Here is a 13,082-nt window from a genome sequence, read left to right as displayed (position 1 = left end):
TTAAAAACAACACGAATATTTCGCGATTAACGAAAAAAATGCTCAAATAAGAAAGATCACTCAAGATATACAAATTACATAAAATTTTTCGCGTAGGCAATATTAAAAAGTAGATAACATTAAAAATAACACGAGTATCTTGTGATTGATGAGAAAAAATTTAAATACTCACGACATCCTCGAGAAATTGTATCTTTGAATAAAAATTTCCTCGGACTGAATCGCCATTGCTGCGAGTCCAAACACGAAGGAAATAAAATGGCGCAGCAGTCATTCGTCGGGCAACTCACGATATTTAAGGCGCTAAACTGTTTCGTCAATTTTATCGTGGATCGACTCACGATCGCGTCAGCTCTTCGTGACGACGAGATGAAAACTGGGCAGACTTCGGTTCGCAGGACACGTACAATACATACCGAAAGACATGGAAGGGAAAAGAAATCAAAGGAGATCGTTACGATACGGCCTTCGATTTCTGTTAGTCCCGGTTAATGTCGAACGTTTAGAAAAAAATTGGAGTATTGGCGGAAGAAGACCTTCTGCGGAGGGGAAAAAAAATTGGGTAGACATTAGGCTACGTTTCAACTATCCGTTTGACCTTCGAAGAGGATACTCGGAACGAAACCTGTGTTCAGAGAAACTTTCCCGTCGGTAATCGAAATTCTTGTGCTGCGCCGACGGAACGCTTTGGTATTGTCCTTTGTCACGATTTTAGTTCTACAATGGAGCTCTTTGATTATGAGAATTTTAATATATCAAACACTGATTAACAGGAGAATCGATTGACGAAGAATTTGAGAATGATCTGTTGCAAGAAAAATTAAAAAACAGAAAGAGATTAAAGAAAGGGTTATACCTATTTTTATTCGAAAGTTTTTATATCTATTTATTGATTGTTATAACGTGACTCTAAATAAGAGATGATTAATTAAGGAGTGGTTAGTTTAAATAATTATGGTTATATTGTATATCTGAATAAAATGATCCTGTCATACCTGTAAAAACTAGTCAAAGTTGTCAATCTACTCAAAATCTACTACTACTGGTTGCCAATCTACTCTATTCAAAATCTAGACGAAGACATTGTCTAATTTTCCAATTCCTCCCTCATTTTTCATTCAACGATAAGAAGACTAACCCTTAAAAATCAAATGAAACAAAAATAGATTCGTCTCCTCTTGCAAACTCTAATCTTGCCTGTTTAAAAATAAAAAGAAAAATAACTTGTAAAAAGAGAAAAAGAAAAGGAGGAAGAGGGAAGAAAAATTATGAAGAGAACGATGAATTCGGCATTGAAATTCAGATGGACGAAAATCGAGAAAGGAAGGAAGAATCAAGAGGGAGGGTTTTGCTGACAAGAAGAAGCCCGCGGAACAAGGATTTCTTCGAGTAGCTCGTTTACTCGGGGTAGGACTAAAAAAACGAAGAAAAAGATAATCGGTAGCATGCGAGGCACGCTCGACAACTTTCGTACCACGTACACATTCTCGGTTCGTAGTATACGACTTCTGTACGTTGATGGAATATTCGAAAAATCCGAGAGACCGTCGGTGATAAAAGTATGGAAATACTCGAAATGGGGATGCGCTGCTACTTGTGCGGTCGTGAACCGACACGATGTGGCGAACACCATGAGATTCTGCGATCTCGTTTCCGACGAATCCTCGACCCACGATCCTTTGACGTCCTTTGCTCCACTAAAAATCCGCTGTGAATTTTTCAGAAACTGGCAGCACACTTTTGTTATCTCTTTTTGGATTCCCATTTGTTTTAACTTCGGATTTTTCAACGTCACCTTTCGCTAACCAAACATTTACCTATCCTCTGTCGCTGACCAAACACCTGCAGCGTTTAAACGTCTCAGTAACTCGTTGGGCAAACCGATTGAAAACACGATAACTTCTTAGGCAAACCGGAAGGTGCATAAAATAGCAAACAGAACAAAGAACAGACAAAGATTGGGAATAATCCCAATATCAATTCGGAAAAAAAATCGTGTTGCGACGAATGAGGTGTTCCTTGACTCGAAGCCACTGGGGATGAAGAAAAAGAAAATCAGGTTCTCCGTGACCAAACGAACCTACCAAAACCTCGTCTTATCTGCGGTATGGCGCGTATTTTAACCTAAGAAGCACTCCACGCTCGCGCATACACACGTAGGTCGATTTGTGGGCGTATAACAACTGATATAAGCGTACAAACTCGGAGATATCCTTTCGAATATACGATGGTGCCAAGTCTGGTTGCTGTCGCATTTGTATTGCTACACACAAGCTGGATGTCTGTTGGAATGCAACGTATCTTCAGGCTGAGAGTCAGCCTATCCGCGAAGATGCAACGTAAAAGGGATAATCTGAGTGTTTATCGTTGAACCGGTAACGAAATCCTGGTGAACGTTCCTCTGCGGCTCGCTCACCATTTTTAATGGGAAACGTTCCGCTTATATGTACGCTTATTCGCCTCGTGACTGAACTTGAACCAAGGTTCGAAAATTTTTTGAAAATTTTATGAAATTTAATATTTGCATAGACAGGTGTATAATATTCGTAAAGTATTAATTATTTCAATCCATTCATATAAAATCTTTATTATTATAAGAAATTCACGGTCACTTTTCAAGCCATGAAAATGTATTATGACAGAGGGAACGAAATTTTGATTTTTACGCTGTATGTTACGTATGAATTATTAGACAACGGATTTTTATGCATTTATATGGTATCTAAAAGGATGCATAAAATGTGCAAAAACATACAAAATAAACATATTCTTATCTATTCATAAAAGTATAAGTTCGCATAAAAATCTATAGTCTGATTATTATCAACTTATTTACCCTCACTCTCTTGCTTTCTTTTTCATATTTTATATCTAAATCGATACTATACGCGTAATTTAATTTTAATCTGTATCCTCGAACAATATTATCAACGTTGTTCGGAAGATATTTCATCAGCCATTGCTGAAACAAGACGCACTTCTCGTCGATAAACCGGAAACGTTATGGATTATAAATTTCTTTCTTTCACCCTCAGGATCCCGCCTATCCACGAACTATCCGACACCGAAGATGTATTCCCCTCTAGAAAACGCAATGGACCAAAATGCCATGTGAATACAATTACGTGAAAACTTAGGTCGGTAAACACACCCTCCGGACGTAGCAACCGGAATACTGTCTCCGCTTTTAGATCATATTTTACAACTATTGGCCCCGCCTCGTTTCCTGTTCCTCTCGCACGCGATGATCTTTACACGATTTCCGTAAAATCCCCTATACACGCTGAAACGTGCTATAACGAATGCATCAAATCCTAGGTTTTACAAAATGTGCACCAAGGTTTTAGTTTTCCTCCATATCATTTTCAATCGGACGTATCTTGTACAAAGAAATTTGAGGTATATGCTTTAAAATGTCGGATTATTTTCCAACATCAATATTACTACCGGTAATAGGACAATTGTAAAAATTAAAGAGTAAAGAGAAATAGGCAAAAAGATGGTTAATCGATTTTGAGCTGTAGAATCTTTCTAATTCCACTCGTACCAGTATTGGATCACAGTGTGCAAAAAATATCGCGCGGTGCATCTAAAGAATATTCGAATCGTATTCGTATCCCGTTCGCATCTTCAACCCCTTCCACGCACGGTCAGCCAACCTTACCTTCGTCCAGATACCTGATCTTGGAATCGTTCGGTACGGGTGAAGGTATAAAGACGAGAAGAACTTGGGTGGAACCGAAAAAGAGCGTCAGGGATGAGAGAAGGTGGAGCGAGCATTGAACGAAACGCGGCGGAGAAAAAAAAAGAGAACGAGCGAGGAAGAGAGGGGGGGAGAGGAATCGTGACCGAGGGAAAAAAGAAGGAAGAGGAGAAAAAAAGAAGAAAAAGAAAACGTAGAAGCGGAAGGTTGGAGAAAAAGAGCGAAGAAAACAGACGGATGGGGAAGGGGAAAAGGGAGGAAAGGGGAAAACTCGGCTAGTCCCTAACCGTAAGATAGGGAGGAGAAATACGTGGTCGTAAAAGACGAAGCGCAGTCCCCAAAGAAAATACGAATTAAAGCCGGTAACCAGTGATCCAAGAAACTTCTGTATAATCGAACAGAGACGTCAGCGAACTGGTGCTCGTTTACATAGGAATGAACATATCGATTGGATGTGACAAATAATTGGATTTTTCATTGACTTCACAACCAGCGTTCTATAAATGGACGTCTTCGAGTTTTCATGGCAAAAAAAGTCTCAAGTTGCAGGAAAATTTTATTTCAATAAAATGCACAAAAGTAGGATTATTTTCGATTACTGAACGTGATGATATCAAATGACCGAAATTATGACCTCTGAATTTCAGTTATTTTAATTGTTTAAGATCAAAAGATAAGACATTTTAACCCACTATGTTTCAAAAAATTGGTACCACGTATCAGTAAACATTATCTAAATAAGAAAGCAACTGCGAGAACTTCCTCCAAAATTTTCATCAAAATTCGCGTGACTTCTGTGCCGTTAATAAAAGAGTTAGTATGATAAAAACATAAAAATTAAAATACTTATTGTAAGTTGAAAGCTCTACGAGTTTCAATAGCTTATTTACTGTTCCAAAAAGCTCCCATTTAAAACTCTTCGAACCAGAAATGGGTACACTGGGTAGCATTTAATTTTAAAGCCTCATGGTTCAGGTTACACGTAGCGCGAATCGCGATCGAAGGAATCGTGCTGGTTGTTTCACCGAAAATATCGCGGCTCCTCTATTCATCCATCCCCAAAAGAGGGTATTAACTGTAGATAACATAGGGGAACTTGCGCAGCGAGTATCCTGTAATACGACACGATTTTAACCCTTTCTCTCTACCTTCTCTTTCCCTCCTCTTCTCTCTTCCATCGCTGTCTACCACCCCGTCGTGAAATCTACCCTTCCGTGGAATAACGCTGGAACTCGCGGGAATGCCCGTAAAGACAAACCCTCTTCGTATTTAATTTACTGAATAATTGGAATCAAGCTGCCTCATTTGTGTACCGTCCAACCTCCTTGTCCCACCCTTTCTGATCACGAAACAACGGAGAAACCCGCCCAGCAATTCCCAACCCCTCATACAGATCGTGGATGCTGGCGAGTGCCTGACGAGGAGATTTGTGCACGTTCATAAAATTCTCCTCAACCTACGACTCTCTTCTGTTTGTCTTCTTCCCGACAGTCAACGGTCCCCCTTCTATTCGCTGCTATTCGACCACTAGATCCGCGTGGCTATGAGGGTGAATAAAGATGGCCAGATAATGGGAACGACCGAATAGCAGGGAAGCGGTATTACTGTTATCCAGTCGTTGGGAACGGGTTCCCCAGATTAAATAAAGTGTCTAAAATTTTCAACTCTCGCGAGTTTTCTCTACTATTTCGGACGGAAATTTTGATGTTGCACTGGTAAATTATGGTATACAATATCTGCAGAAAATTAAGTTTGACTCAATAAATAGCGAAGATGTCTTTAAAAAATTTTAATCTAAATTTTTCTGGTGAACCGACTTACGGTAACCAAATTGTTGCATTAGACATTTGAATCAGTCAGGAGTTCAATACGCTTCAAATTTCGTAATTCTAAATTATCTAAAGTTATAACTAATAATCAACCGATAAAGAGAAATTGAAATCTAGTAATAAAAAGTTTCATAAAAATCTTTATCTTTGAACATAAGGATTTTCTTCAATACCCAAGAATCACTGTGCATTATTTACTACCTATGTACGTCCGAGGGATAAACTGTGCATAGAAATCGTTTATTAAAGAAATATCCGATCAGAAATAATTTATGCCGAAGCAGGTGCAAGTTCTGCGAACGATCGTCTAGTTGGAAAGGAAGCTGCCAGGACGAGGATATCAGGATCACGAATGGAGGAGAGCCATAACCGCGCATGCGTTTCTAAAGTAAGCAGAAATCGATGGCCGCTACTCTTTACTTTCTTATATAGTATGCACATAGTGAATGCTGATGTTAAACACGTAGCCAGACTGCCGTAGCATGAAATAGGGTGGAAAGTTATGGGAAATGACGCGATGCATTTTAAATTCTCGAAACTTACATGGTGCCATCGGAGTCATATAAAATAATTAAACTTTGTTTTCAGAATCTACACAAATTCAAATTAAAAGAATTTTCTTGTAGGAAGAATTTCAAAAATAAGAAAAATACGCGGAGTTGAAGTTTGAATATATTTAATATTATAATTTAATAACATTAAATATATTAGTAGACGTATCTAGTAATTCAAGTAATGGCATTTATGTTCTTTAACCAATATAGTTTAACTCGCAAAGTCTTCGAAACTAAATTATAATTCAAAAAATGAAAATAAGACTATGGTTTAGACATTTGATGTGAGATTTGAAAATGTAACAATGCACGCATGCCTATAATATACAAAATTATAATATACAAAAAATGAAATGTCAGAAAAACATTTATTGTAAAAAGTAAATGAAGAAAGTTCCAACAACTAAATTGAGCTGATTCATAGACATGTCATCCGTATATGACGTTCCAGAATGTTTTAATTATACTATAATTCTCGAAAGACATTGCACATTTGGAACATAATTATTTCGTGTTACGTTCCCGACACCAATCATCTACCTGTCACGTTGTAATCGACGGAATGACTTTGAGATGTCACGACACAAAAATAAACGAGCACCTGGATGATTCCTTGTCGTAATTCCTTCACTTTTCCACGGTCACAATGTTTCATAATCGAAGCGAACGTCAGCAAATTTTCGCGATGCAAGCGTCGAGCGTAATTCCCTTATCAAAAAAAAGAAAACCGCTTTGAAAGCATTTGATCATGGGATTAAATACTTCAGATGTTGGTTAAACGAATTTTGCGCCAAAATAATTTTTATAGTTCTACGTGAAGTGGGTGTTTTCAATTTTATTCGCGATGTCTATGGTTTTTTTTTTAATATAATGTATTAAAGATTTACTCATTGTATTAATTCCTACGAACATCGATAATTTCTCCTTCTCCGGATATTTAAAGCTTTTTTTAGATTGCAATTACTATCCTTGTAATAAATTTATTCAAAATATACAAACTAGACAAATTTCATCCGTGATTCTGTAGAAAATAATATGAAAATTGTTCGCGGCTAAAGGGTTAGTGTAAAATATATCTAGATAATTGAGGAATTTGCAAATAAAAAATAATAAGTAAAAATTACTTTCATCAGAGACCTAATAATAAGACAGGTATGCGAAAGTGAAATCATGACCTCCAAAATAAAAAAAAAATCTCTTTTACTATACAATTATACAATAATAGATAATTTAATGCATAAAAGAATGCATATGTAAATAAAAAGCTAAACCATTCTTATATTGATTTATAAAAATCAATATAGTTCTCTCGCAGCACTCCTAGCGGAATTTGCTCCAACCTTCTCCAACATAGTCGCCGGTATCTTTAACTGGCGGAAAGTTGGTGAAAGTCAAGAAAATTTTTCCTGTTTTACCATTATCAATTAATAAATATTACAAGAACTTTCTCAACTGTAGAGAAATTTTAAATAAACAAACCAATAAATTGAAATTTTCGAATATACATGACATTATTATATGCAAATATATAAATTCGTAAATAATTGTAGTTCAGTCTGAAATAAATTCTTTTCAAAATATATAAATTTTCTTTATGTTTATAATCTAATATAATCAACGAAAAGTGAAGTTTTTATTGCACAATCGAGTTTAAATAAAAATTAAGTAGAACGACGTTGAATTCTTTGAAACATATTAATCATATGAAAAGAAATATCGAATTATACAATAGATATCTTATCTGTGATATTTGCATGCCACAGTATTGATACTTCAGTAACCTACTATATCGATCATGTCGCATATCCATTAAAAAAATTACCTACTGTAATTAATTGAGGAAACTGCTTTCATAATATAATACAAAATAAAAAATTAAAGTCTGTATACGAAGGATGATGATCTATACTTAATTAATTACATATAATGCAACACAGTAAAAATTAATGAAATTACGACGTTACAAACTACATAACCACAAATTTAATACAAAATTTATTAATAAATTTATTGTAAATTATTTCATTTATTTTCTTGATCACCAAACTTATTGAAACAGACTTTCTCAAAAGTAAAAAGTTTTAAATAATAAACTTTTCTGCTAAAAGTTTTAATCGTGATCCTTCCATCACAGAATGGACGGTACATCGTATGCGCGCGCAGATGATCCATGATGGCCGCCGCGACAGATTCTAATGGTGGGGAAGTAAGGAGCCTCCCCTTTCTCATTCACCGTTATACTGTGCTACACAAGTTTGCTATGTGACACTTTTACCCAATCAGTATTCTTATATTTAACAATGTATTAAATCCAAAATAACCAGTTAGAATTGAATTCCTTTCGGGTGCCTTTTTTTTTTATCCTGCGCAATAGATGGAGAGATGAATTTCGCAAAAGTAAGAGAGCGAAGAAATGATAGGTCACAAGGAGGGATGGATAACGGAACCATCGTGAAAGCTATTGGCAGGACTTCCATACATCTAAGCTCTGCCATACGAAAAATAAGGGCGGCCATCATGGATTTCAAAATGGCCGTTGCCTTGAATACAACTACTTGTACTTCCAATCGTTTCTTCGTTGTAGAAAACAAATCGGATCGACTAGTGTAGTAAATATTTCCGTTTGAGAATGATAATATAATTTTTTATAAATCCTGACTTGATATTATAGCAGTAATTGAAAAATAGATTTCTGTGAAAAAAAATTATTAATAAAAGTAAAAAATTATTAGCATAGTAATTATATTATCGTTTAAGGAAACATCTTGTTTCATTCAGAAACTATATTTCACTGTGTACGTTATGTGTAGCCCCATATATAATTTACGAGCAATTAACAAAACGATTAGGTATATCATTAAAAAGCACAGATTCACATTCTGTAAACTCGTGAACTTCGGTAAGGTAAATCAGATATACCTGTTTGTTGTCTGCCATAAAAATTGTAAGATCTTTACACAAACTGAGTGATTTGTGCATCCTAAACGCAAAGGAAACAGTCGTAAATTTTTAGTATCGGCTGTTGCATTTGCTCAGTCAATACTTCATTCACTCATGATGTTTCCGGAAAACATTAACTATTTAACCAATAAATATACACTCTATGTATAACAAGAATAATTAAGAATAAACAACAAGTTCATCTGAGATGACAGAAACCAATTTTTAATTTATAATCTAATAAAAGATCACTAATGAAAGATTAATGATTCTTCCACTCACTATTACTCTTTCACTCACTAGTAAATAGAACAAGTTATATATCGCTACGAAAGCATCTTAAATCACACATTACGTTTAAAATCGTATCAAGAAAAGAGATTCATCGTTTAAAAAATGAAAAATTGACACGATCCCCAAACGGAACGTAGTTTCATTTATGCGATACTCGAGTTTCGCGAGACGAGAAACAAGAATCATCGTTCACCTGTTCATAAGGTCAATAGGTAATGTGATAACGACCATTCATAATGGTTACGGACGAAGGAATTACCGTGCAAACCGACACTTAAGGTTTATCGTGTCTCTTACCACCAAGTTATGTATACTGTTCTCTTAAAAGTGAACGGTAGTGAGTTGTAACGAGATTATTGACTTTAAATCCTCACGAATGACCCTATAGGAGATTGAAGCTACAAATATATTACCAAACCAGCCGGCGTAACGCGCGGTCGCGTGCGCCGCTTGCGTACACAAATCATTTTACCACTTAATGTCGGAAAAATGTGCAAATAAACAAATCGTTTTGATATCTTTGTTACACCGTCGTATAAACCGTTCCTACAGAGTAGGTTTCAATCCCGTTAATGAGCTAGGAACACATTTAAATTAGACTTATTTGTTTTCTCTCTGATAAGTAGAAGGTTCGCGTGAACCGGTCCTAGTCGCGTTATTGATGCGGATTTTTTAAATTAAGAAATTGAAAGCAAATATAAGCAATTCATTATCATTCAACTTGGAAAGATTATCTTTTTTTTTCCACTTATTTTATTACGTATGACGAGTATATGTTGTGTCTTTTATGTCACACACAAGTATGTAATAAAATAAATAAAAGGAACAGGATATGGTCCACGAAACAAACCAATTTTTTTAAGTTATCTATCTAAAAGCAGGGAATTGTAAAATAAATAGATAAAAATATTCGACCTTGTATAGTGTGAAATGGACATCAAGTTCAGTTTCGTTTAACCATTTAACTGAAAGCTTAATTAGATACACTCTGGTCCCAGTGGTAGGTCTGTTATGAGAAAGAATGCCGGTTTCCTACAATAATTAAGAGGTCCAATGTCAAAAGATAGTTTAGACTATTTGGACAGGACGGAAATGAAAGAATCATCATTTTCATAGCCTCTTTAAAAGATTAACAATGTTCTTCCTGTGCCAAAATAAGTATATCTACTCGCAATCAAATATCGTCCAATCAAAACCTCAGAAAAATTATCTCAAAATCTTGCGTTAAAAAATTCCTATTCCTAATTTTAATGATTCTCGATATCACCGTCAATATTCCCAATTAACAAACTTTAAAATATAATTCAGGCATTTTAAAATGCACTAGTGCTCGAGAAAGAAACAAATTATCTTCAGACGTCTAGTCGTAGAAATGAAGCAAAGCTGACGCACCAGACAGTCTGGTGCGGAACGATCGAAGATAATTTCCGTCACGAAACACATCCACTTGGATTGTGCAAGCGATCGGTCAAATCTATCGACGCTCGAGAAAAGAAGAGAAAAATTAAGGTAAGTAAATAATGCTTTTTTGAGATATGTAGAGAGAAAGAGCTTGTCGTCATGTGAAATTATCAATATGATAATTATGATATGATAATTCAAATTTAAGAGATAACATTTTTCAGTTTACATCGATTAACTGTTATCGAAGGCCGAGTAGACTGCTTGGTTATAAATCAATGATAGAATTCATCGATGATTGGCAGTCTATTTACACAATGCATTTCAATTGACATCGTTGAACCAAAGCGTTATGATTCATAACTTCTGCATTAGATTATATTATATTTCGGAACATTATTAATAGAATAACAGATCTATATTTGAAATTCAACGAAAGTTAAAACAATTTATATTTTTGTAGACAGATTTAAAGAAATGGAACATGAATAGAGATTCGGTTCGTTCTTTAAATATTTATACCACAGTTTAATTACTAAATTAGAACTTTGAACTTGAAAATAAAATATCAGTGAAATTATTTCGATGATTAGAAGAACTTGTGGAAGATTAAGAATTACCTATAAAAAAAAAAAAAAATGAAAGTACAATTGGAAAAACAGAAGTTTAACTTTGCTCGAGTTTCCACAATGAAAGTAACATCTAAATGCAAGATACACTTTACGAAACTTGAGAACGTGTTTCGTTTCATCACTGGTAGTTGTAGGTATTACCTACTATATGAGACATAATTATACAACCCGATAGTGTTGCGTGCTCGTATTCATCAACGTTATACCGTCGTACACCTAATTTACTCCGTAGTTAACGATCATTTTCGCTTTATTGGAATAGGTAGCGCGACTGTCCGTTGCCAATAGCACTAAAAAATACCCGATAAAAAATATTTCAAATGGAAAATTAGAAGTCGCGGAAACAACGCTAACTCGTTAACTCTATTCTTGGAAATATCGAGAAATGAAGGATACAATAAACAAATGAAGGATAAGTAAACTAAATAATAAAGAAAATGTTTCTTCCACAATAAAACGACTGAAAGAAATCGAGAAATCGACTTGATATCGCGAAAAATCATCGAAAAGTTGGCGCTTTTCGACGGATGAGAGATGTTATGACAATCGAGGAAAAAGCACGTTCCGTTATGTGTAGAGATTCGACGACGGCGGTTTACACAGTGACTCTATCCTATCTCCGGATCTGTTGCCTAATTGTTAGAACAAACACTCCGATGAGAAAGTCTAACGCAGAGGTGCAGCGACGCGCGATGCCTGGGATCGGTCAATTTTCTTACTTGCTAGCCGCACGCGGTCACATCCGGCGGTGTTGGCGTTAGAATTCGCACCTTCGTCGAAATTATCAACAGTGAATCCGTTAATAATACGATTACATGCGATGAAAGAGAGACACGTGGCACGTACACGCGGAGCAGCAACCTGGCGAGATCGTCCTCTAGACATTTGTCACCAGTCTGACCAGTTCTTCGCGGCGGTCTTGCACGGCAACTTATTGTTTCCACATTGACACCTCGAGTGTGAAACAACATCGCTATCCGTTTGCTCTTACCGCGGAATAAGCGTGAGAGAAAATCACTATCTACGTAAGAATGTTTATACCTATCTGTACAGTGAACTTACAAGAAAAATTCTAGTCTGTACGTAGGTGAGTCTATTCTGCGAAGATTTGGTTAATTTCAAGCATACAAAGGCATACAAAGTGTTTAAATGTACGTTTCATATTTTAAAGACAGAGTTACTATTTTGGAATGATTACCTCAGCCTTGAGTTGCTGGACGAACCATCGAACCACGTGACAAACAGTCGAACGTCAATATCCCAAGGAGGTCGCAGCGAGACCGACGTATCACTGCAAACAATGTGTTTCTCACTCACACTTCTGTCCCGACCATTCCCCGAAAAGAAAAGAAAAAAAAAAACCAATCGACGAAGAGACCAAACCTGCGCGTTATCTGCTTCGTAAACCTACATTACACGGTGAACTGTCTTAAATGTCCTGTTATCGTCCAACTACGTTCTCCATACCGTTATCACTTGCCGTCACTCGAAAGAACGAACGAAGATTATCGGACACTTGGTTTTCGTCGACAAGGGCATATGGCCGATAATCAAAGACGTGACAGAACAAAAAAAAAAAAAAAAAAAAAAAATAACGTGGCAAAGAGAGGAAGAGAAAGAAAGATGAGAAAAGGAGGAGAAAGAGGAGTATCGAAGTCGCGGTGTCAGAGCCGTGAGTGTTTTCAAACTATCGTCGGCGGATCGACGCGGGAGAAATAGAAATTTGTCA

The 13,082-nt window shown here is 36.1% G+C and overlaps 1 protein-coding gene across 5 annotated transcripts in view; it reads right to left on the bottom strand.

Annotated features, from left to right (window-relative positions):
* Window positions 1–12,874, bottom strand: part of LOC122531544 (homeobox protein abdominal-B-like) — a 71,383-nt gene extending 58,509 nt beyond the window's left edge. For 4 of the 5 annotated variants that reach the window (XM_043659558.1, XM_043659562.1, XM_043659560.1 and 1 more), the window contains exons 1-2: window positions 12,737–12,874; window positions 12,552–12,644 (exon numbers count right to left, since the gene is read on the bottom strand). The gene's annotated coding sequence lies outside the window, so the exon portion shown is untranslated. Of the gene's footprint in view, window positions 1–12,551 lie in introns of all 5 variants that reach the window. The other variant, XM_043659559.1, reaches the window with a different exon arrangement.
* Window positions 12,875–13,082: the final 208 nt, after the last annotated feature.

This window comes from Frieseomelitta varia, unplaced genomic scaffold (genome assembly GCF_011392965.1).
Source record: "Frieseomelitta varia isolate USP_RPSP 00005682 unplaced genomic scaffold, Fvar_1.2 scaffold_405, whole genome shotgun sequence".
Lineage (NCBI taxonomy): Eukaryota > Metazoa > Arthropoda > Insecta > Hymenoptera > Apidae > Frieseomelitta > Frieseomelitta varia.
This window is presented reverse-complemented; position numbering and strand designations above follow the sequence as displayed.